Source organism: Mycteria americana, chromosome 2, assembly GCF_035582795.1.
Source record: "Mycteria americana isolate JAX WOST 10 ecotype Jacksonville Zoo and Gardens chromosome 2, USCA_MyAme_1.0, whole genome shotgun sequence".
Lineage (NCBI taxonomy): Eukaryota > Metazoa > Chordata > Aves > Ciconiiformes > Ciconiidae > Mycteria > Mycteria americana.
Genome location: NC_134366.1, coordinates 48,620,285 through 48,642,441, shown reverse-complemented (window position 1 = coordinate 48,642,441; position 22,157 = coordinate 48,620,285). Strand labels below are relative to the sequence as shown.

The following is a 22,157-nucleotide window of genomic DNA, read 5'->3' as shown; positions in this document are numbered from 1 at the left end:
GTTTATTGGCCAGTGAAAGGCCATATTGGTTACTTGTACTGCGGTTGAAAATCCGTATAGGGTTAAATGGAGCCAAAATAGTGATAGTGTAGTGACAGAGAGACACAGCCTCTCCTAACTACTCATCTGATAATGTGAAGATTCATGAAATATGTGGAGTATGATACCAGTGGGACTTGCAGAAGGGGACTTAATATTGCCTCATTGTGAAATGCATCTCTCTGATATCGAATTAGAATGAAATGAAAGTAGCTGCAGCTGAATGTGTTTGCAATATGGTTACAGAGCCTATAGAGGAGCTACAGGATCCCTTCTGTAATGAACTACCTTGTTTTAAGCAGCGCTAAGTCTGAACTTGGCCAGAAGTTCTGCAAGTTGTGCGAAGTCCTTGGTTGGCTGCTTACCCTGATCTCTGCAGAGCTATATGGTTCTTCACAAATAAACTAGCAAGTAAAACCTTCAGGCCAGAACCACACAGACAGGTACCGAAATCAGTAGAACTAAAGATCTAAACTCACAGGTGGAAGCACAATTGCCATAAGCTCCACATCTCAGTCCACTTCCAGTTGCAGCTGAATTGCATTGCTACAAGACTGGAGATGTTCTCTGGCATCACTGGTGGCCCCTGTCACTGTAGCCACAAGAAATGCCCCATGACTTTTCAGGGGAGGATGAGGGAGAATTTGATTTTTCCTTTGTTATGTTTTGGGCAGTGACAAATGTTTTTATTCAGAGGTAGGATTATTTTTATTGTCTTCTCTGTTGATTGACTTGATGTCACTAAGCAGGGCTGGCTTTGTGAGATTGCACAATAGGGATGCATACACTGGAGAAGGGTAACAGTACCACCTATGGCAAAATGGTTTGGGGACACCTTAGCAAGCTGGGCAGGCAAAGCTGAAGCCATTTTTTGTATCTCAGAATCTTCAACCCTTATCACTTTTTTTTATTATCTTCCTTTTTTAATAATTTTCTTCAAGACAGGAATCTTTCTTAGAGAAACAAGGATATCTTTGTCTTTTTCCCATTCTTTCAGTTGGTGTCACTTCCCAGAGATGTCAGGTAGCTCAGCAGGTAGCATTGACGATAACGCAATCTTGCCAAGTCAGTGGCATCAATTTCTGTGTCAGGTGTTGCTTGTGATTGTCTTGCTTGGGATAACTCTCATCTCCTGGGAGCTGCTGGGCACTACTCAGGCTCCTTACAGTCATGCCAAGGCATGAGTGACTGTGATGCAGCAGCGGCAGGCAGCAAGAGGTGATATTACTTAGCAGGGCCAAAGCAGCTTTGCTAGAAAGCACGGTGCCTGCTTTCAGGTTAATGTGTACCTTCTCCTCTGTCACATTACTCAGTACCCCATCCTACTGACAGCAATGGTGTCAGCTTTATGGCTGTTCTGTGCCACAAAGCTGTGCTAAGGGACCCCAGAGTGATTAAGGATTGAAGCCAAGAGAATCCAGTGTAAGGGTTCAGATACTGCCACACATCACAAGATCGCCTAGTTGATTTGTATAACCATTGCGATCCAAAGCTGTAGCCCCAGTCATTGTTGGTTTTTTTTTTTTTTTTTTTTTAATAATTCCTGTGTCATTTTAATTTTCTGTAATATGTTTAGTAGCTCCGAGTCCTCTAAAGGCACTGATGTGCTGGCAGAGGCTCTTGGGAACTGCTGGTTAAAATTCTGCTGCCAACGTGATGAGAGTTTTAGGATAATTTCCTGGACTGGGAGATCAGCTCCTCTTTGAATACTATCCAAGCTGCCAATGTGTATCTATTGTGCCTATCTATGACACACATAAGGACCACATACAAAACTAAGAATAGCATCACTGCTGACAAGAAAAAAACACCCAGTCTCTGTGCCACCTACTCACGATGACTATTGGACACACAGATTCATAACTCGAAATCTCAGGAGAACAAATCTTGCTTTAATAACTTCATCAAGAATAAATTCATGGGAGGAAATGGAAAACTGGAGTTGATCCTATATCAGCATAGATCAGAGATGAGTTTTAGGGCAGCATATGTGACTTCTGATCCTGGAAACACCCTGAAAGAACCCAGTTTTCAGAAGGCAGATGATTTGAACCTCAGCCTTCTTTCACATACCTAAGCTTTAAAATGAAGGGGTTCCACATCGCTAATCATTGTGGAGATCAAGTATTCGGTCTCTAATGCAATTAATTCAGGCCTTTTGCAAGCAACAGTGTCAATGAAGTTTCTAAGCAAAAACTGGTACAAGTCTGGTAGAAAAGTCAGGTGTAAATGTTAGGTGAGCAGACCAATGCTTGCAAAGCCAACAAACACCAACTTGTATTAGTTAAGATGCTTTTAAAGCAGGGGAAGAAAAAAAAAAAACCAATAAAACAAAAACCCCCTCATTTCCTGATCTGTTTTTGAAGTTCTTGTTTTCCTCCATTTACAACTGGTGGTGGTTGCTGAGCGTAAGTCGATTAAGCTTTATTGTGGTTACGGTCTCAGGCGGTGTAATTTAGTCATATGGACAACTGAACAGTACAAGGCACTCTCTCAAGTTCTGAAAAAAGTATTCTAAAATTAGCACAAGAATGAGCTTTGTATTCTCATCTTTCATAGCCTTAAGAAATATTGGCTGTGTAATACTCTGCAGGCAAGGGAGTGATTTGCTCAGCAGTTACACCCATACAGCTTTGGACAACAGCACTTGAGTGTTTGAGAGTGCATTTTGGCTTGGGGATGTGCACTGACTTGTCTCAGTGTGATAAGGGCTTTGCTGATCTATACAGCTCCCAGAAATAAGCATGACAGTTGTAACATGGCAATTTAAAAACACAGAACAACCCTGCTCTGGTTACAAGTGGAGACCTTAAATCTGTAGCCTCTGATATCCTGGCTTGCACTTACACTTCTGTATCCTGTTGGACAACTGTAGTGATTCACTCGGCTTCATCAATTTGTAACCGTCTCATTGAGGCATACATGAAAAGATACGAAACTATTCCTGGTGACGATAAATTTCTGGGTTTGCTGAAGCTGTAGAAGCCGGAAGGTTTAATTATGCATTTGCATCCTCCTCTTGTGATAACTCCAATGTGTTCGGGCATGGGCGCAAGGCGTGATAGATCTTTGTCAGAATTAAGAGGGCTGATGGAGTGATGCTAATTCTTACTACTTTAAATCATTAATTTAATTTAAAGATCTACTGGTTTATGTGAGCTGCTTAGGAAAAGCAGCACTTGCACTGTAATGATACTGGCTGTTGGCAAGCAGGAATATCATCCCTCTCCTCCCTCTTTCCTAAGCAAGCCTTGGTCCACTGAAGATATTCTGATGCCACCCACAGGAGGACGCAGGTACTTTCAGCAGTTCTGTCCTAATTCGCAGAAGCTCTCTGTCCTATTAAGGGTGCTTTAGCAATCCTAGCAGGAGACTAGCAGGTAATATCAGCAAGCAGAGGAAACGTCAAGGCATGCAGCTGCGTGGGCACATAACTGCAGGGTGACATTCAAGGCCCTTATCGTATCCATGCCTCAGAATGGGAAGTATGATTTGAGCCCTGGAGCGTAAGATAGAGAACAGAAATCTCACGCTTAGCGTTCATCCGGACTCAGCTAAGCGCAGATGGAGGTTGGATCCTGCTCCTTCCTCTGACAGTCCCCTGCTGTAGGTTACCCAAGTGGTAGGCTCCAGCCTACAGCTAGACCACAAATACATTCTGTGAAAATCTTGCCAAAGCCACAGACGTGTGAGGTCTCCCGTGTTCCTGCAGGGCATCCTGGGTTTCTTGCTGTTTTCTGGAGAGCTGAGCTGAACGTCCGACATCCTGGTGTGCAGAGAGGCTGTGCCCTGCTTTCAGGAAGCAGATCCAGCGTGCTGTCACAGCTCCCAGCCATGACACAGCACGCAGAGCCTGGAAACCAAGCAGCCTTGCCCAACAGTTATTCTGGGATAGCACAAACCTGCCTTTGTACTAATACACGGATTTCCCCTGGAGGCTTCACTAACATATTTCAGGGCAATATGGTTCTGCTGTTATTAAGCTAAAGATTTGTGAGATCCAAGTAAAACTAAGGGACACCTTGGCTTTCTGGAGAACTTGATTAGTTCTGTGGTTAGGCTATTATGCACTGTGTACATAAGGAAAAAAAAATCACAGCTTTACTTTTACAAAAATAGTAACAGAGCGGAGGTAAGCAGAAAAGACAAGGGAAATCATACTCTTTATGACAGTAAATTATATTTAGATGAGTTTTGTGTAAATCTCACTGTACTGTAAAAGTAAATTAAGTTTATTTCTGTTGATGCATAAATAGAATGACTGATCTTTGATTTTAATGCTGTGAACAAATTACTGATCAGCAGTATTTTTGCGTAATATCCTCAGTAAAATGCTGCTTTTTATTTGCACTTTATTTGCACTGTGAAAAAAAATCAGGTTTGCAGTGTATATTTCTAACGTGCAGCAGTATGATGTTAAAGTCTCTAATTAGAGAGTCAGGGTTTTCTGGCAGAAGATTTCAGCTCTACCCCACTTAGTTGTTGTTGTTGTTATTATTTTTAATTTGGAAGACTTGTGACGAACATTCCTGGTTTGGGCTAGCAAATATGTTTGATTGCCTGCTCTCTGTTTTACACCCCACAGTGCTCGGGAGCAGTAGTCCAGGATTTGCCAGCTCAGCAAACACCTGACATCAAACTCACAGCATAAGACTGATTTGTTTCTGTTTTGTGCTCCTTTCCTTTCCTGGAAAATTTGCATCACTGGAGAGATCTTCCTTTCAAAATGTTTTGTGTATATATCTTTATGCCTATTTTGGGGAGGACAGGATGCAACTGCAGCATCTGTCTCTCAGTGGATATGCTCCAGGAGCTCTATCATTGTCAAATCGGTGTGCCTCGGAGAGGTTTATGAATTTATCTTCATCAGATTCTTGCGAGGTAGGGAGGGGAAATTAGATTATACAGATGGGGAGCTGTGGCACAAAGATGCTGTATCCCACAAACATTTAGGCACGTGTTTAACTGAGAAGTGCAAATCCAATTCTCCGCATAATCTGAAGATTTCTGGGAAGCCAGACAGACTTTTCACAAGAACACACTTCGGCATCACCACAGCTGATCAAGAACTGAGTGGCTGCCATGGGTAGGCAAAGTGAAACAGTGAATCCTGCTATCCCAAGTCCTTGTGCTGTGTTTTAACTGTAAGAACTCTTTTCTGCTTAGCTGGGGCCATCCTATCCCTCCTCCCTGTTGGGACACCTAGAGAGGCATTGCAGAATCAGCGAGAGCCAGGAGGAGCCGTGGCCCCTCAGCAACCAAGCAAGCCCTCTCGCTCACGCAGGCCGGCACTGCTGCTTCCCCAGCTTGTGGGCCCTGATGCATTTGCACGGCATGTGGATGTTACAGCCCGAATTTAACCAAGTGCTTAACCTGAACCGGTAGACTCGCTGGACGTGCTGGCTGGACCTAGTTAACCCCGTGCCGGCGGCTTCTCAGCAGTGCAAGCAAAGCGCGATTCCTCCCCTGGTGACCAGGTTAGCCAAAACAGCCCCAGAGAAGAACTCGGTGCTCCCGGCGGGGAGGGCAGAGGTGTGCACAAGAGAGATCCGCAGCACCTCCAGCGCCACCCCTGCCCTAGCCCCGCGGCGTGGCCAGCCCCCGTCGCCCCTGCTGCGGCCGTGGGCCAACACGGGCGACCGGCAGCGGCGCTGGGCGCGCACACGCTCGCACCCCCGCGCTCGCGGGCTCGGGAGGCTCCGTCCCCGCCGCAGCCCCCAGGGGGCGCTGCCGCGGGCTCGGCGGCTCCGGCACCTCCGGGGCCGGGGCGGCTCCGAGCGGGGGGAGCGCCCGGCGCGTCAAGGCGCGCCCGCCCGCCCGCCTCCTCCCTTCGTCCCCTCCCCTCGGCGGCGGCGGTGGAGCCGCCGGGCTCCCTCGCTCCTCTTCACATGGGGCTCGCCCTGCCGGAGGGACAGCGCTCCTGCCCTCCCGCCAGCCGCTGAGAGGGACCCGGCGCGGGCGAAGGGGGCTCCCCGCCGCCGGCAGGCAGGTAGGGGCGGGCGGCGCCCCTGAGGGGAAGTTGGGGAGCGGGCGGCAGCCGGGCGGGCGCGCGGGGCTTTGCCGCCCCGGCCGTCGGTGTCGGTTACGGCGCGAGGCTTCACCCGGACGCTGCGGCCGTTGGTGACGGGCGCGGAGCGGGGCGCACGTGGAGTGGGCGCCTCGCAGCCCGCCCTCCTCCCTCACTCGGCGCCGCCGCCGCTCCGCCCGGGTCTTCCCGCCGCGGTTTCGGCGCGGTCGTGGGCACCGCCGCCGGGAGGGAGCCGGTCCCCTCCGCTCGCTTGCGGGCGCATGGCGGGTGGCTTCTCTTCCCGCCAGCGCCCGTGGTCGGCAGCTCCCCGGCTGCCGCGGGGAGCGGCGCAACTTCAGGGAGGAACCCGAGCGGGGACGCTGGTCTTCCCCGTTTACCCAAAGGTGAGGTAGTTTGCTTATAGAGCCGTGAATCTCCCACCGCCCGTGCCGTCTTTTCTTTTAGCTGTCGTGCAAAGGTCGCAGGCGGAGAGCAGGTCCGTTATTTGTGAAATTATTTTATGTCAGCTTAGGGGTTTTTTTTCTGTACCCTACCAGAGACGGAGAGCTGATGAGATTGATTTCTGTAAACGCAGGACAAATTCCTTATGCCATTAAAGTGAGAGTTACGGGCTTGCCGAGTTCGCGTAATCTGATGTTCTCGTAGCTCAAAATAAACCTTTTCATTAAAAGGGAGAAAGCCGGATCCAGTTCTTGCAGCTTTTGATTGATTAGAGCTCCCTCGTGGAAATCAGCAGGGAGTTTTGCCTGATTAAGACTTGTAAAATTGTCCTGAGGTTTGTTACACAACTGGCTGTAGATGTGCAGTACGGGCTCAGTTAGGTAACTTTGCATCTGGGTCTTGTTTTCACTGGTCCAGCTGAAGTAATTTCAAGTCAAATTTAAGGAGTCAGCTCAACTTTACAGGAGTCAGCCCTCTCCACTTGGCATGTCCAAGGGAGCGGGAGGACTGTTTTACCCGCCTTAAAGAAGAATAAACCTGTTAGTTAAACAGAGAAACGAGTGACACCCATTGGAGATAGTGATTGAAATTTAGAAATGCTCCATGTGTTTTGATGGCAGTGCCAGGTCAAGTCAACTGTTTTCATCCTGAATGTGTTTTATTCCTAATTGCTTGTGTTGTGGTTGAGCCTCAGAAGCCCTAGTCAAGAACCAGGGACCTAGCTGTAATAGCTGATGTACAGGTATGCATGTAATCATAGTATCTCTACCATAAAGAGCATGCTTTCTGGTGTGATTATGCAGAAATGTTACAGTAAGCGGAGCATTGCTCCCAGAAAAGCTTGCAGGCTGCAATTTCCACACGTGTGAGCTGACTATTCAGTTATTGCTGTTCAGTTTTTTCTGTGTTCCTAAAATACCTGACAGTAAGCAGATTACAGATGCTATTCAGTTGTTTGTGGAACTTTTCTTGTTGCTGCAACTGCAAACATTGCTGTCAAATTGCCTTTTTTTTTTTTTTAAGGTGTGAAAGTAAGTAAAATAAAATGGAAACTTTCTTGCACTTCAAATAGCAGCAATATAGGACCAGACTTAGGGAGGGTGGAACAAACAAAACCTAACGCTTTTTCTTTGTGCTGTGACTACTTTCAGCTGAGAAAACTCCTTTGGGATGGCATTTCTCAAGTTGGTTCTTGGATCCTTGGAATTTCAGGTGGCAAAAGTCTGATCGATCTAGCTCTTCGAGTGAGAAAAAGGCGCTGCATTGTGGTCTGTGGAATTCAAATGCGCGTTACTGGAAAGTTTCAAATAGCCTTAAAATAATCCTTAGTGGGGTAGATGTATTGGCTATGTTTGGGGCAATTGGATTTGGTTATAAAAGAACAAGTAGTGTTTCTGAAGTAGGGCATACCAGTGTAACTCTGTTAGCTTTGGTACTTCAGCACTGGTGTTCCCAAACTGAGACCACAATCCAGTACGAATACACACATGTAAATTCAGTGTCGGTAGATAGATGTGTTGGTATTGCTAACCTCCTGGCCACGTTGGAGGCTTGGATACCTGATATCCTTAAGGATAAGTCTATGGAAAAACTCAGGCATGTGCTGAACAGCTTTCCTGGGCTAGGACGATAGAAAACAAATTGTGTATCACTAAAGTTAAAAGTATTCAGGAAAGCTGTTAATAACATTCAGAAAGAGATTCTTAATATGCTTGTGAAGAGCATTATCAGTTTGTGTTGCTCAGTAGCCAGCGTGTAGCTGGGCTATCATGCCGAACTGTCCATCTCCTAATCTTTGAGGAGAGATTTTTCTAAAAAAGGGTGCTTAAATGTACCCCAGTTTAAAATACTGAAGTGAGGTGAATTATGGTGAAGTAATTCTACTAATAAGATTGGATGTTTGTACCTTGGACAGAAAAACTATCTTCTTAGCAGCATGCCAAAGCTTGGACCTCTCCATATGCAGAAAAGCTAATGGAGTATGCATTGTGGTGTTATGTATTCAGTGCTGTTTTGCAGGAGACCTTTATATGGCAGCTATCACCGATATATCACAATTGCCGATTTGTCTTCATAGGGGTGGGATAGGAAAGTACCATGGATGTGGAGAGACTAAGTGCTTGCCGAGTCACTTGGGAAGTCTGAAAGAGCAAGAAGTTGAAGCCAGATGGAAGAAGCTCTAGACTGGCAATCCTACCTGGATTGTCTGCCTTGTTTGCTATTACATTGTTTGAATTATGCTATAAAATAAAGATATTTCTAGGTATTGCATCCAGTGGTTGGCTGATAATGTTCAAAGTTTAAAAAGTGTTTTTCTATTATATGGCTTTCTATTTCTTTGCGTGCACATGGTATTTGGTAGGCATTAGTATTTTATTATGCTCTCATAGCTTCCCTTTTCCTAGGATTGTTATTTGAATGTTTTAAAATCATCTAGTAGACTCCATGCAAAAACAACACTCTGTTAATGGATTGTTAGAGTGGGGAATTTGAATGTGAGATAGCCAGCGGTCAGCATTATGGTTCCCGATGCAACCATTAGTCAGCAACACTTCACATAAATATCCAAACTAAAATTTAATATCATCCGCTGTAGTGTACTTGATTGGAAAGGTGACTTTAAGCAAGCAGGAAGTTCTAACTTGAGGACGAAGAATACATGTCTACAAAGAGCTGTGCTGAGGCTGCTGTGAAAACGGTAACTTTGGGGTTTAAGCATTTGTAAGCAAAGTTTAAGTCCATTTTTGCTCTTAAAGCCTGCTACATGCAATTTTAAAGAGTGGCTAAATAGTTTTAGTTTTTTTACAAGATGCCTGACAGCAAAATCTCTGCGTAGCAAGGCACGCTGTTCTGAGGAGCTCTGCTTTTGTCTGCACTTGGAACTGAAGTGTCCTTTGCTGGTTCAGTTGCATGCGCCACTGCTGCTAGCTGTTGGCAGTGAGAGGCATTTATTCTGTGTAAACTCAGATTTGAGGAGCTGAAGACCCTCATGTTGTCTTCCGCTAATCAGCCAATTGTAGTTTCTGTGTTTACTGCAAACTAACAAAAAGAAGTCGTGTTAATTTGCTTCTGCTTGCCCTTTTGTGCTGCAAACACTACACGGCTGTGAAGTTGCCTCCTAGCTCTGGTTTAGGAACATACTCTTCTTCAAGGTGGTGTGCATGTCCTTAAACAGCCCTGATTCTCAAAGAAAGGTAAGTTTGAAAGTGGCATTTGTGCCCTAGAAAAAGCTACAAAGACATAAGGGGAGCCATGTGCGTACTTAAAAACTAACACATGCCCAAGCGTTTCGGTGAATAAGCTTGAGTGTTTTGCTGAATCACAGCTGTGAGCGTGCAGAAATACTATACCTACAAAGTCTGCTACAGCTGAGTACGGTACTTGTAATGCATTTCAGTGCAGGTGTTTGGAGACCATCTGAACCGCAAAAATGAATTAGGAGAGGGATCGTACATGCTATCAGACAAGAATGGAAACGTAACATTGCAAGTGGCTTAATTCTGGCTTTGCTGGGAAATGTTACCAGGACTTCTCCCTTCCTCTCTGATACTCAAATACCTGGTGAAAACCGATGCAGTAAATGGCCCAATTCCTATTGGTTTCCTTAAGAAAATGACTATACAAAAGTCCTTGTAAACTGCCTTGGGAGTTCCACCAGCCGCCTGCAGGAACTATGGGGTTTGCCTGATAGTAACATTTTTGTGGCAACCTGTGATACTAATCTGATGAGCGGGACCAGCGCTAAATATGGCAGCCCGCGGGGACGCGCAGTGCCGGTACCGATCCCCCTGCCTGCCGCCCTCTTCACTTGATTCACCTGCCCCAGCCCTCCCAGGGCAGCGGAACCGCTGCTGGCAGGGAGCGGGGCTCGGCTGCCTCGCCAGCGCCGGAGCCGCGCGGTGGGGCGTCCGCGGGGCTGGGCGGGCTGTCCGTCCGTCTTCCCCGCCGGGCGCGGGTCGGAGCCGCCAGGGGGCGCCCGAGGACCGGCGGAGCGCGGCGGCGGGGATGCCGGGCGAGGGAGCGCGCGGTTCCCCCCCCCCGCCCCGGGGATCCCGGCTGGTTTGCGGAGCGGGGACATTAATCCCAATTTATCCCATCCGTTCCTCGGGGAAAACACATCACCTGCCTGGGCGCTCTCCTGTTCACAGTGACGGGCTGCGTTACGTTGGTCTTGGCTCACGGGCAATAGCGAGGTAAAGTCGGCTGAAATACGGCCGCTCGAAGTGCAATCGGTGTCGGTGGTCCGCACCGAGGTGGAAACGAAATCCGTGCGATCCACTTGGAAGTTGTGTTCAGATGAACTTTGCAGTGCGTCCCAGTGCAAAGCAGCCTGGTGTTGCAGGGCCCTGGAGAGGGGGTGGCCGAGCACCCTGTCTGGTTCCCGTGGGGGGGGAGTGGGCCCTCTGCATTGGTGGGCAAGCTGCTGGAAGAGGAGTGTGGGGCAAGGAAAATGCTGCTTCAGCAGCTGTTTGTGTCTCGCCACCAACAGGGTCTCTCTCTAGGTTAGAGCAGACAGCAAAGTCCTTTCATTGTGGGCCTGGTTATGTATAGGAGCTTGTCTGGCCAGGAGGAGTTTCGTCTCCTGCCTGGTGTTCATCCCTTAGCTTGTCCACCCCCCTGCCTGACATCTTCTTACCACTACCCTTTCCTACGTTCCCAGCCCAGGCCCCCCAAAGTTGGAAATGAAATGGCTGCCAGCTTCTTTGGTAGCCTGATAGAAGGGAGTGCAAGAAGCACATCAGTATGGCGTGCTAGGAGGATCCTTGGCCAGACCAAGAATCTAGTTTGTGGCTAGAGCAGTGATTCCTGGCTGTAGCTGCCCATGTGACTTTGATTCCTTATTTATTTTCAATAGATACATGATTGACACAGGGGGAGTACCTACAGCATTTGATTTGCAAATGAGTGTCATTCATGGATCAGCAAAGTCTGTAAGTGGCAATTACAGAGAGTTGGGGTAGTATGGAATAAGATTCCCTTTAGTCAAACAGCAAACAAATGGAAAGCGGATGTGCCCTAGGCAAGAACAGTTTTCTTGGTGGAAAGGATTGTAAGCTATGGAACTGCTCTGGCATGATACCTGTGCACTTAATTCATGCTTTCCTAATCTACTGCCTGCTGTAATTTCCTCCAGTAAATTATTTACTGTGAGTTGATCACTAAAAGTTAAATGGATTGTCAGTCGTCAGGCAGCAAGACAGACATTCACTGTACATCTGGAGAGGGCAAGACACCCTTCTCACAGGTGGCAAAAGCCAGTCATTTGGCTGTGGGGCGCAGCTTGGACATGGGTGGTATTTAGAATTAATTTCTAACTCTTTTTTGATTGTCTGTTTACTTCAGGGAGTTTCTTCTCTTGCATTATGTTGTCCAGTGCCTTCAGGCAAGATCATTGCCTTTAGTAATGCTTGTCGCTGTGGCTCAGCATAATGTGAAAGACTAGGATTGTTAATATGTTAGTTGCTATCTAGAAGGATTCTGTCAATAAGCAACTGGATATTCTGATACATGCAGAATTGGATTGTTGAATTAAAAAGTATCTTGCAAAATATCTGCAGTAAGAGAATATCTGTACAGTTATGTGAAGGCTGTGACTGGCACTTTGTCAATGCCAGTAAAATCCTTGGAAATGTGGACAAATGAATAACCCACTGCTAACAGTGTGCTAAGTAATGTAGCCAGCTGTTTCATATTTGGCTTTATGTTAATTGCTGCTGCTGTTACTATTGTATTTGTGAGTTGATGGAGTTGCACATCATTTGTATACTCCTGGTGCAAATGTTGCCTTGGTTCATCATGTGTTGGTAACAGATATAAGCAGATGCTTTTACTTGGCTATTAATTTATGGTGAAAGTTTTATGGGATCATTAAGGTTCACTGAGAAAGATTGAAAATGACTTGGAGATCTTGCCAGACTTTTGACCAGATAGGCTCAGCTTTGCATAGTGATCAAAGAAATGAGGGGGAAAAAAATCTATGAAATTATTTGTATGGAATTCATGTATAGATGAAGGAGAGGAGAAGAGTAAGGGAAGGGGAAATAGAAAATTCTAGGACTAGCCTGTCTGTCAGAGTGGTTTAAGTAGGGTCCAGTTCCTTGTGACGGATTGTAGGCAGCTTGTAAACTGCCTGGGTATATTCTTTCAAACTTGCAGAAAGCTTTCAGTCTTAAGCTTGTGTTAATGGTCTGGGCTGAGCCTTCAGCTTCACCTCTGTGGAAGAAATGGAAGAAAGTTTGCTGTGCTACAGCTTGGGGTTTGGTTATTTTGCAGATGTATAAAATACAATGTCAGCTCCCATGTGTTGGGGCTGACAGTACCTGTGGGAGATGGCCATAGACAAGCACAGAAAAAGCAAGCAGAAACTTTTAAGGCACATGTAATTTTCCCTGAATTTAGGAAAAGCCCTTTTGTCTTTTCATCTAGATTAAATGCTGCTTGAGTAACTTTAATTTTAATTTTGCTTCTCGTTGTGACATAAGCAGCTGTGCTAACTTTGATAGATTCCAAATAAATATTTATGTCAGTTTTGATTTAATATCATGAAAGCTCACTTGCAACTTATAGGAAAAACGACAGCATCAGTCCTTCCTCTTCATATCCATTACAATCTTATCTTTCAGAAGAAAGAATTTGTCGTAGGACTATAGAGTAGTCAGAACTGGGGAAGCTGGTGAACTATATTTGTAAGTTGCTTTTTCTTCACAAGCTCAGATACCTCGTGTGTGTGTCTGTTGAAGGGCTGGGAGATTGAATGGTTCCTGAATATCTCCCAAGGAGGGAGAGTCCACAACTTCCCTGGGCAACCTGTGCCAGTGCTCGGTCACCCTCACAGGCAACAAGTGTTTCCTGATGTTCAAGGGGAACCTCCTGTGCTTCAGTTTGTGTCCATAGCCTCTGGTCCTGTCACTGGGCCCCACTGGAAAGAGCATGGCTCCATCTTCTTTGCACCCTCCCTTCAGATGTTTGTATACGTTGATAAGATCCCCCCTGAGCCTTCTCTTCTCCAGGCTGAACAGCCCCAGCTCTCTCAGCCTTTCCTCTTATGTGAGGTGCTCCAGTCCCTTCATCATCCTTGTGGCCCTTTGCTGGACTCTCTCCAGTATCTCCATATTGCTCTTGTATGGAGGAGCCCACAACTGGATGCAGTACTCCAGGTGTGGCCTCACCCATCCTGGCACCATTGCTGGCCTGGCAGTCATCAGTATTGGGGAAGGTGGACTTCTGTTGCTTCTTGGATGGACTGATTCTCAGCGTTGCTGAGTTGCTATATGCTGACTCCCTGTTTTTTTGCCACTATAGGTTTTCATAGCTTTTCATGGGTTTTTGTTTTTTCTTGAGTCCTTGAACTGTTAACAACCTATGTTTCAAGGATCTTATGTCTAGCTGCAAATTTACCGTTCTTATCTATCATGGCTCTAGTCTAAGTATTGTCACACAGCTTTCTTGCAAGCTGGCAGTTTCCTGAGAAGTTTCATCCAAGGTTACGCAGTTCTGCTGTGTCAAAACTAGGCCTTGGATCACAGACAGCTGAACCCCTAGGAGGAGGATTCACACAAAGCTGAGGTGTGAAATCAGTATGAGCTATGCTGTGCCGATTCCCTTAGGAGGACACACAGTTGAATAGTAGATGCAAGGTTATTTGAACTACTTTCAAAATAGCTGGATGCCTGCAGGAGAAGCCTTGTAACTTAAGCCTTCTCTGTGCTGAACTTTTATCCATCAGTGTGTTTTTGTATGTGTTTCTGACACTAATGTGGTTTATAACTGGCTCTTTGCCTGGTCTTAGACAGTGACGAGTGGTGCTGGTATGGATTGCTATGGTAAGGAAAACTTTTTTTTTTTTAAATAGCACAAAAGCCATTGAAAGAAACAGAGGAGGATGAAGCTCAAGATGTTGACACGAGTTGTAAAGGAGCAATTGACTGAGGGTGAGAACCAATACACAGGCCTGCTATATTATATGCTATTTAATAGTTAGGGAAGGGTCGTACAGTAGGTAAAATTGGAGAGAAGGAAAAATAAGAACAGGTTTTATGAAGAGAGGAGAAGATACTTTTGTACTTCTTGAGGGGTAGAAGGATCAGAAATTACAACTGGGTTTTAATGAAAAAAACAGTCAGTAAAGTTCTGACTCTTGTGAAATGCAAAGCAAAACTTACATTACCTTCACTGGTGCTGGAATTATTCCTGTCTTGAATGTCAGGAAAGAAAGAGAATGTCAGGAAAGAAACATAATCTTTTTTGTATTTGTAAGTTTACAGACTTGGAACATTTGTTATCTGCAGTGGAAAATCAGGTCAAACACTGTGAAAAACTTTCTCACTGGAACAGTAGTGTAACTAGAAAAAATTTCTGGAGGAAGTGAAATTTCAATCATCTGGAAGTTTTAAGAACAAAGATACAGTTAATTCAGTTTTGTGAGCAATTGATATTTCAGCCACACCCTTTGTGATTTTATAAAATTTTCCAGAAAGTAGATTTTCAAATGCGTTTGATCCTTTCTACACAGGAGGCAAAGCTTTCTTAATTTGTTGATCTCTGTGCAGCACATCAAGGAAGCCAACGTGTTTCTGACATAAAATCACAAGAGTTAACGAGTTGTGAAAATAGCGTGGGTTTGTTTGGTGGTTTTGTTTTTTTTTTTTCCTTGAGCTACGATTTCTGATAGTGTACAGCAGGTAATGATACTAATTTGTAAACTGGCTATTGATTAATGCTCTTTGATCTTTTTGCTATTGCAGTTTAGAGTTATTTATTTATTTTGACAACCAGAAGTGGCCCCTATGACTTGCTATTATGTGCAAGTATTGGTCTGACATCTTTGAAAAGTGTCGTCCCTCTTGTGCTGCTAGAGGTATGTAAAGTGTGATGTGAGTGACTTCCTGCTACTGCTCATGAACAGGGACAGAGGCTGTGGTATCTTCATCTAAGAGATGCCGCTTACAGCTTCAGACATAGTATCTTAAGCATTCATCAGGTGTTATCAAAGTCGCTGGCACATCAGTCATCTTCTAACTACTTCTGCAGTAAAATGTAAGTAATTGGATTGTTAAGGATTATTTTACACACTGGAGTGGTGGTGTTTGTGTGTGGTGTGTGTGGGGTTTTTTTTGGTGTGTTGTGTGGTTTGTTGTGTGGGTTTTTTTTTTTATGAAGTATTCAGTTTGAGAGCAATTAAATTGCAGCAGTCTTTACAGGACAATTTTTGCTAGTTTTGAGTTTTGTTTTTGGAAACAATCAACTGAATGGATGACAAAACTGTATATTTTCTGAAATCCTGATTTTTATCAGCGTGATGCAAAGGAAGGCCTTTCTTCCATCCATGATCTTTACTTCCTGCTGTAGCAAAACAACAACTTGTAATGGTTCTTGCATTCAATTGATATTTCTTACAGCAGTGTTCTTTCCAAGTGTTCACCTAATTATGGGTTGAATTTGCTGCCTAAGTAGATGGATTTGTCTTGTTTGTTTGTTTAAGAAAAAAATGAAGTCCAAAATATCAGAGACCAGTTGTTTCGAAGTTCACTGAAAACTTTTTTGAGGAAGCATCCTTGAAACTTTTTGGAATTAACTGCTCAAAGAGGTGTATTTGAAGGTTAGCAGTGATTCTCAGGAGGGTTGACTGGGGGAGTTTGTAAAGTTAGCTATTTTAGTCTGCAATGGAAATGGCTTTGGCTTGAACCAAAGTTTAACTGGTGTTCACAGAAAGTATTTTCATAGTGAAGATGCTTGTTTCCTGCCTTAAATGAATCTTTAATTTCTACACCTTGCTACTTGTGATGTTAATGTATTGGTTTCCTTTCCTGTCCTTTTAAGCTATATTTGCCCTTCTTTTACTGAAATAAATCTGGTCCCGAGAGTTTTCTTACATAAATACTACCTACATAGTATTAAGAAAGTCTAAACCTGGTCTGTACTGAGTAAGTATAAGACAAAGCATAACTTTTACGAGTGATGATGATGAAGCCAAATGTGTTCTGTAGGCATTTAGGATCATAATTAGCAAAAAGCAGATTTTTACATGACTTGCATTTTATTACCTTCGTAGATATAATGCATTTCACTGTGGGCAAATAGTTACTGTATAATCACTCTCTTTGGTAAGTACCCAGAGTTAATTTACTTATTTGCACTTACGTCTTGGTGGCGTTTTATTGTGGAAGTAGTTATGTTTAACAACCCATTTAGCAGGTGAATAATTCTTTCATGCTGTTGTATCCATTTCCCAGTGACCATCCATGACTTGTCAGATACTAATTTTTTCAAAGGGTGCAGTTTTGTATCTGTGACCAGAAGCTAAATTGGAGTTGAATGAAATAGCAAAGAGAGAATGTTGAGGGTTTGATCAATTTGAAATGGTCCATTTTTCCTGCAGTTCAAGAGAATCAGGGAAGATGAATGCAGCAAGTGACTTGCAATGTAGCTGATCTCTGTAACTTCACTGACAAACAATGAGCTGCACTCAAGCAACGTTCACAAATTACTGCTGTGTAGGTTGCCAGCAGAATGCATGAGATCTGCAAAAGTGGCAGTGCCCAGTGGTTTCTGAAAGATAGGAGAAAACGAGGGAGAGAGTAGCCCTAACATTTTTCATGCAGCTGTTGCCAAGAAACTTCAGTCAAACGTAATCTCTTATTGATTGTGGTTTCCTTGGCTTAGTGATGATATAAGTTAGACCACAAATTCAGTTTCTCTAAACTGATTCTGGTGTGACCTATCCCTGGCTCTGATAGCAAAGAACTTTTGTAGTGTGGGTTTTGTGCTGTTGTGTTGTTTGGTTTGTTTTTGTTTTTTTTTTTTTTTTAAACTGAGCATGGATACTGTGAGCAGATGGAAACCACCCAGTGGAATTGCAGTTGGAAAATAAGGTAGAAGTTCAAGTCACTCATGTGTTAAAGTGGAGGAAAAATTAGTATGCAGCTAAAAGCTCATGAGTAAGTGAAGGATTGGTGTTAAATGTTAATAGCCATGTGTTGGGAGGAAAACACAGGAGCTGACCTCTGTGGAAAAGGTAATGCGTTAGCTGTCAGTATAAAATGTCTTGCGAGCCTTGTAAAGAGCAAGGTAGTTACATTCGGTTTGTTTGGTTCGTAATCCACCATGGAGAGTACGTTGCCAGGATGCCTGCTGCAGAGCGACCCATAAGCAACAGAAGCTTTGGAGCAGAGGGGCTGAAAGATGACCGTAGGGGTAGAGATGGATGGAGCTGCTGAGCTCCTTGCAGGAAGTCCTACCTGAATTGCCTGTTAGTACCTACTTGCCTGTACATTTGGGCTTATATAGATGGTGAGTGTCTGAAAGGGCCCCTTGTGGCAGCTCCTACAGTGAAATCCCTTGTGTTACCAAGGTGTGATTTGTGAGAGCTCTTGTCATCCCTTTCCTGTTGAATGATCGCTGGGGCTTCTCTTTAAGTGTCTTGGGTAAATGTCTTGAAGCTGTGTGAGACTCTTAAAACTGGGAAGGCTGGCCATACCTGTTTTAAATAGTTTGCTAGACCATATTTGATGCTTGCAAGCACCCATGTTTCCAAAGATGTGCTCAGACCTTAAACAGAAAAGATTAAATAGGCTTTGAGTATGAGTATGATTTAGCAACATAGGCTTCTCCAGCTGTCACTTGGCCCTTTCTCTGTGCTGCACTAGTCACCGCCCAGGTATTAAGGGTACACAGAGAAAGGCTGTGGGGTCTAAGGGCACTGATTTGGTGACTTTTCCTTTCCTAATTAGTGGAAAGGAGATGATCAGAACATTTCCCAGTTGCAAGAAAGAAGCAAGGATGCTTAAAAATCAAACCCAATGATCCTGAGAAAAAAAGAAACTAAGACACAGTTCTTGTGCTGGTGACAGCCTGAGAAAAAAAGAAACTAAGACACAGTTCTTGTGCTGGTGACAGCATTTTTATTGACTTAGTAGTCTGTACGCAGGAGTCCTTTCATTTTCAGCATTAGCCCCACTCCATGTTTTCATGACATCTCATGAACAAGAAACATGAGGCAAAGATGCTAAGAGGGTTTTATTCATTAATTCTGTCTTGTAGGGTGTGAGGTCTAAGTATTTCATGTATGTGGAATGCTTTGAAAATGGAAAGTGAGACAGGAAACTGTATTTTCTGGTATGTTTTTTCTCTGAGAGTTTATTACGTAATGCATAGTTTGGGGATTTGACTCCAAAAGCATAGCTGGTTTGTGATTTAGCTGCTTTTCCTAACTATTCTAGGATAAAATGTTTATTGGTATAATTTGTGAGCCGTAAGCTCTATTGGCTTCTAGTTATTTCTTTGAACAACAGGTACCTAACTCAGTGCAGAATTACAGCATTTGCAAGGCCCAGTTTTGGGACTTTATTGGGTTTTTTCCTTCATAAAAAATGCTCACAAAGCATCAAACAACACTGAGTGAGGTAGAAAATGAGTAAAGAAACCAAACCAAACAAACTACAGCGTGACATAGTTTAACATTATACATTGTATTGTCATCTTGATTTCTTGTCAGAAGTGGAAATAAAAATGAAAGTTATGAGCAGTGTCTTAATTTTAAGTGTAAACATCTGAAAAATGAGGATTTTTTTAGTGTTCTATTTAAACAAATGATTTGTAAAGATTTTCAACTGAGTATTGGTTTTTGTGTTTTATTCAGAGATAAAAAGGATCGGGTTTTAGCACTCATTTAATATCTAGCTCTCAGTTCTACTCAACTCTTACTGCTAGTGTATTTTAAAATAGAATTTAAGGGGTTTATGGTTCTCTTTAACTGTATTACTAAGATTGAAACTTTTTTTTAAAAAACAAACTTCTAATTACTTCAGATTTGTATAACTCCTCTTATTTTTCTAATTCTAGAATTATAATTCTAATCCATTGACCTGGGTTGAAACAGATTAGCTTTCTGGCTTTCATGTGTCAGGAAACATTTGTCTTTGCTTGCAGGGTCAGGTGAGTGAAGTATTTTATTTGTTTGTTTTGCCACTGAACCAAGTAACCACAAATGCTTGTTTGGTTTGTTCTGATACAAATCTTCATCTAACTTGTTTTTCACTTTGAAAGAAAAATGAAAGATTTTTCTTAAAGATTTGGGAGGGTCAAATGAAATATTCCTTCCCTGAAAACAAAATTTTGTTTCCATCTGAAGTACTTTTCATGGCAGCAAAACACATAGGTGTCCTTTAAAAAAACTCAACAGCAAGAATTGCTGGTCGTTTGGTGCACAAGCCAGTGGTTAGAACACTTTCTGTGGGTAGATTGAAACTTTTCTTTTTCTGTAAAATGTTTGTACTGAAGCTGGGCCAGAGGACAAGAGAACCATCTGGCTTCTCTGCTCAGCCAGCTGCGGTAGGGAGAGGAGGTGCAGTGCCTCTGGCTTCAGCCTGGTTTCATGTCGTATTGGAGTACATCACTTGCAGGGGCACACTGTCTGTGGGAGAGGCCAAGGCAGCATCAGTAAACTGGGTTAATAGCACTAATGTTTGGAAGGAGAGAGGAAAGCCCTTGAATCCTCTTGGTTAGAGGAAGGACATGAATCTCTCTTTCTCATCCGGGGCCAATATCCTTTGGATAAAAGACACGACTGGTAACAACTCTTTGCTGTAGGTTGTCCTTCAGTTTTTAGTTGAAAGCACTTAGCAAAGTGAGTGGAAATCACTAATAACTTGGTGTGACAGAGAAACTGAAACTCCGGGGTTTTGGAGTTGTTTTTCCTAATAAACATTTTCGGTAGCTCTCCCCCCATCCAATTCAACTTGTTTGGAAAGTCCAAACAGATTGCTATTGCACAGGGTATTACTAGCTGACAGGGAAAGTGGTGACTGAGCTTTTTCTGCTCTTGTTCCTGTAGGGAGGGACCAAGGTATTCTGGGGAAAGCAGGGTTTGGGTGTGAGGAACGGCTGGGCAGCAATGCAGGTTGACAGATCTGCCTTCGCTCCCTGTCATGGTCTCTCTTACGTGAGGTGTGTATTTGGGAGCAGGTTTTAACCCCCTGGGAAGGAAGAGGCAATATGAAAGGTTGAAGCAGGAAGAAAAGGAAGGGAAGATTAAAAAGAAGAACTGCCTTTGAAGTGACAGTCTAACCAGCCTATGGATTCTTACAAATGTTGAATAGTGTTGCTCCTCTGTGCCTTGGTGAATGAGTCACAAACATTGCTGCTGTGCTTTTTCAAATCCTGTGTAAAGAGGGGAAATAATACTACTCCAGCTCTACTAACTGGGAACTGAGGGACAGCAGGGTTATGCGATTTGTCTGCAATCACTAGGGATTACTGATTTGCCTGCAATTACTAGGGTTCTGTGGCAGTGAGGCACCAGAAGAGGGATGTTTGGACTTCCAATCCAGCACACAATTAAATGGATTTCCCCTAAAAAAGCATTTGTGCAATATTTTGTGTATATTGGAGAAAAAGAGCAGAAAGCTTGATCCCAAAATTCTGATTAATTTCTATTCAAACAATTAAGTGACAGGCAGAAATAGTTGCTTGTGATATTTCAGCAGTGCAGGTATGCTTTTGGCCCATGTGGAAGCACTTGTGGAAAAATTACTATTTATGAGGAGATTTAGAGCTATTTCTCTTCCATGAGCTATTTACTTCTTCAGCTCAGCTAACATCTATTAAACATTCATTCTAAGTAAAATACCCTCAAGAGTCAATTTAGGTAAACTGCAGTACCTGTTTCTAGACTAAAAATTGCTTTGCATAATGCACGTAGAAAAATCTGTTAAATTAATTTTTATGTTCCTCTCAGTCTTTATTATATGTTGAGATTAATTTTTTTTTTTTATGAGGGAGTAGGGAAGGAGGGAAGAAAGCTCCTTTGTCAGCTGCATAAAGGGACAGTCAGAGCTTTTGTGTGTAAGGGTTTTTTTAATCATGTCTTCAATTTTCTTCTCTTTTAAGTTGAATATGTTATCATGACTGCAAACTTTCACACTCCCATTGTCATAAACAATAGTCTAATAACCTTTAGAGCTTTGGCATTTTCCAGCCTGGCAGCCAAATGAATGTTTGGAAGAATGTCAAAGACAGTGACTTAAATCATGTTGCAATACAGAGTTAGCCTGTCCTTTACTTCAAATACTGTATGGTATTTTTAAAACCACGTGCCTGCAGCAGTGGGTGATGTTTGAGAATTAGCATCACCTTTGATTACTGTTTGAGAAGACCAGCAGCTGCTTTGGGTTGGAGGTAAGAAACGTGATGCTGCCTAACTGTGCAGCTTGCTGAGCTGAAAACTTGGGGTGGTAGGAGGGAGGATGATGCAGGTCAGACCTGCACAGAGGCGTGGGCCCTGGTGGGAAACTGGAGGGATTCAGCTCATGTTCTGGGTTGGATGGTGGGTGGAGAGGATCTGCAGTCTCCTAGCCTTACCCTGTTACCATTGTCACTCTCTCTTAGAAGTTCAGCTTTACTCTAGATTTGGGTATTAACCAGGTGTTTAAAACCCTACAGTTTAAGACATAGCTGTTAAGGGGTAGGTCATTAAGTGGCATAAACAATTAGTGCACATCAAACTTGGGGAGGTATCATTAAGGGATGGGACCAGAGCCCACTGAAGTCAGGGAACATTTTTTTCCTTGGTCTCTAGTGTATTTTTGGTGAGATTATACAAAAGTTTTAACAGGTTGGGTATTCCTGTGCAATGTCCTAACATTTTTTTACC

General features: G+C 43.7%; 1 protein-coding gene across 1 annotated transcript in view; it reads left to right on the top strand.

Annotated features, from left to right (window-relative positions):
• The first annotated feature begins 5,952 nt into the window (after window positions 1-5,952).
• Window positions 5,953-22,157, top strand: part of CPNE4 (copine 4) — a 244,692-nt gene continuing 228,487 nt past the window's right edge. Inside the window, exon 1 of the mRNA XM_075495585.1 lies at window positions 5,953-6,028. The gene's annotated coding sequence lies outside the window, so the exon portion shown is untranslated. The remainder of the gene's footprint in view (window positions 6,029-22,157) is intronic.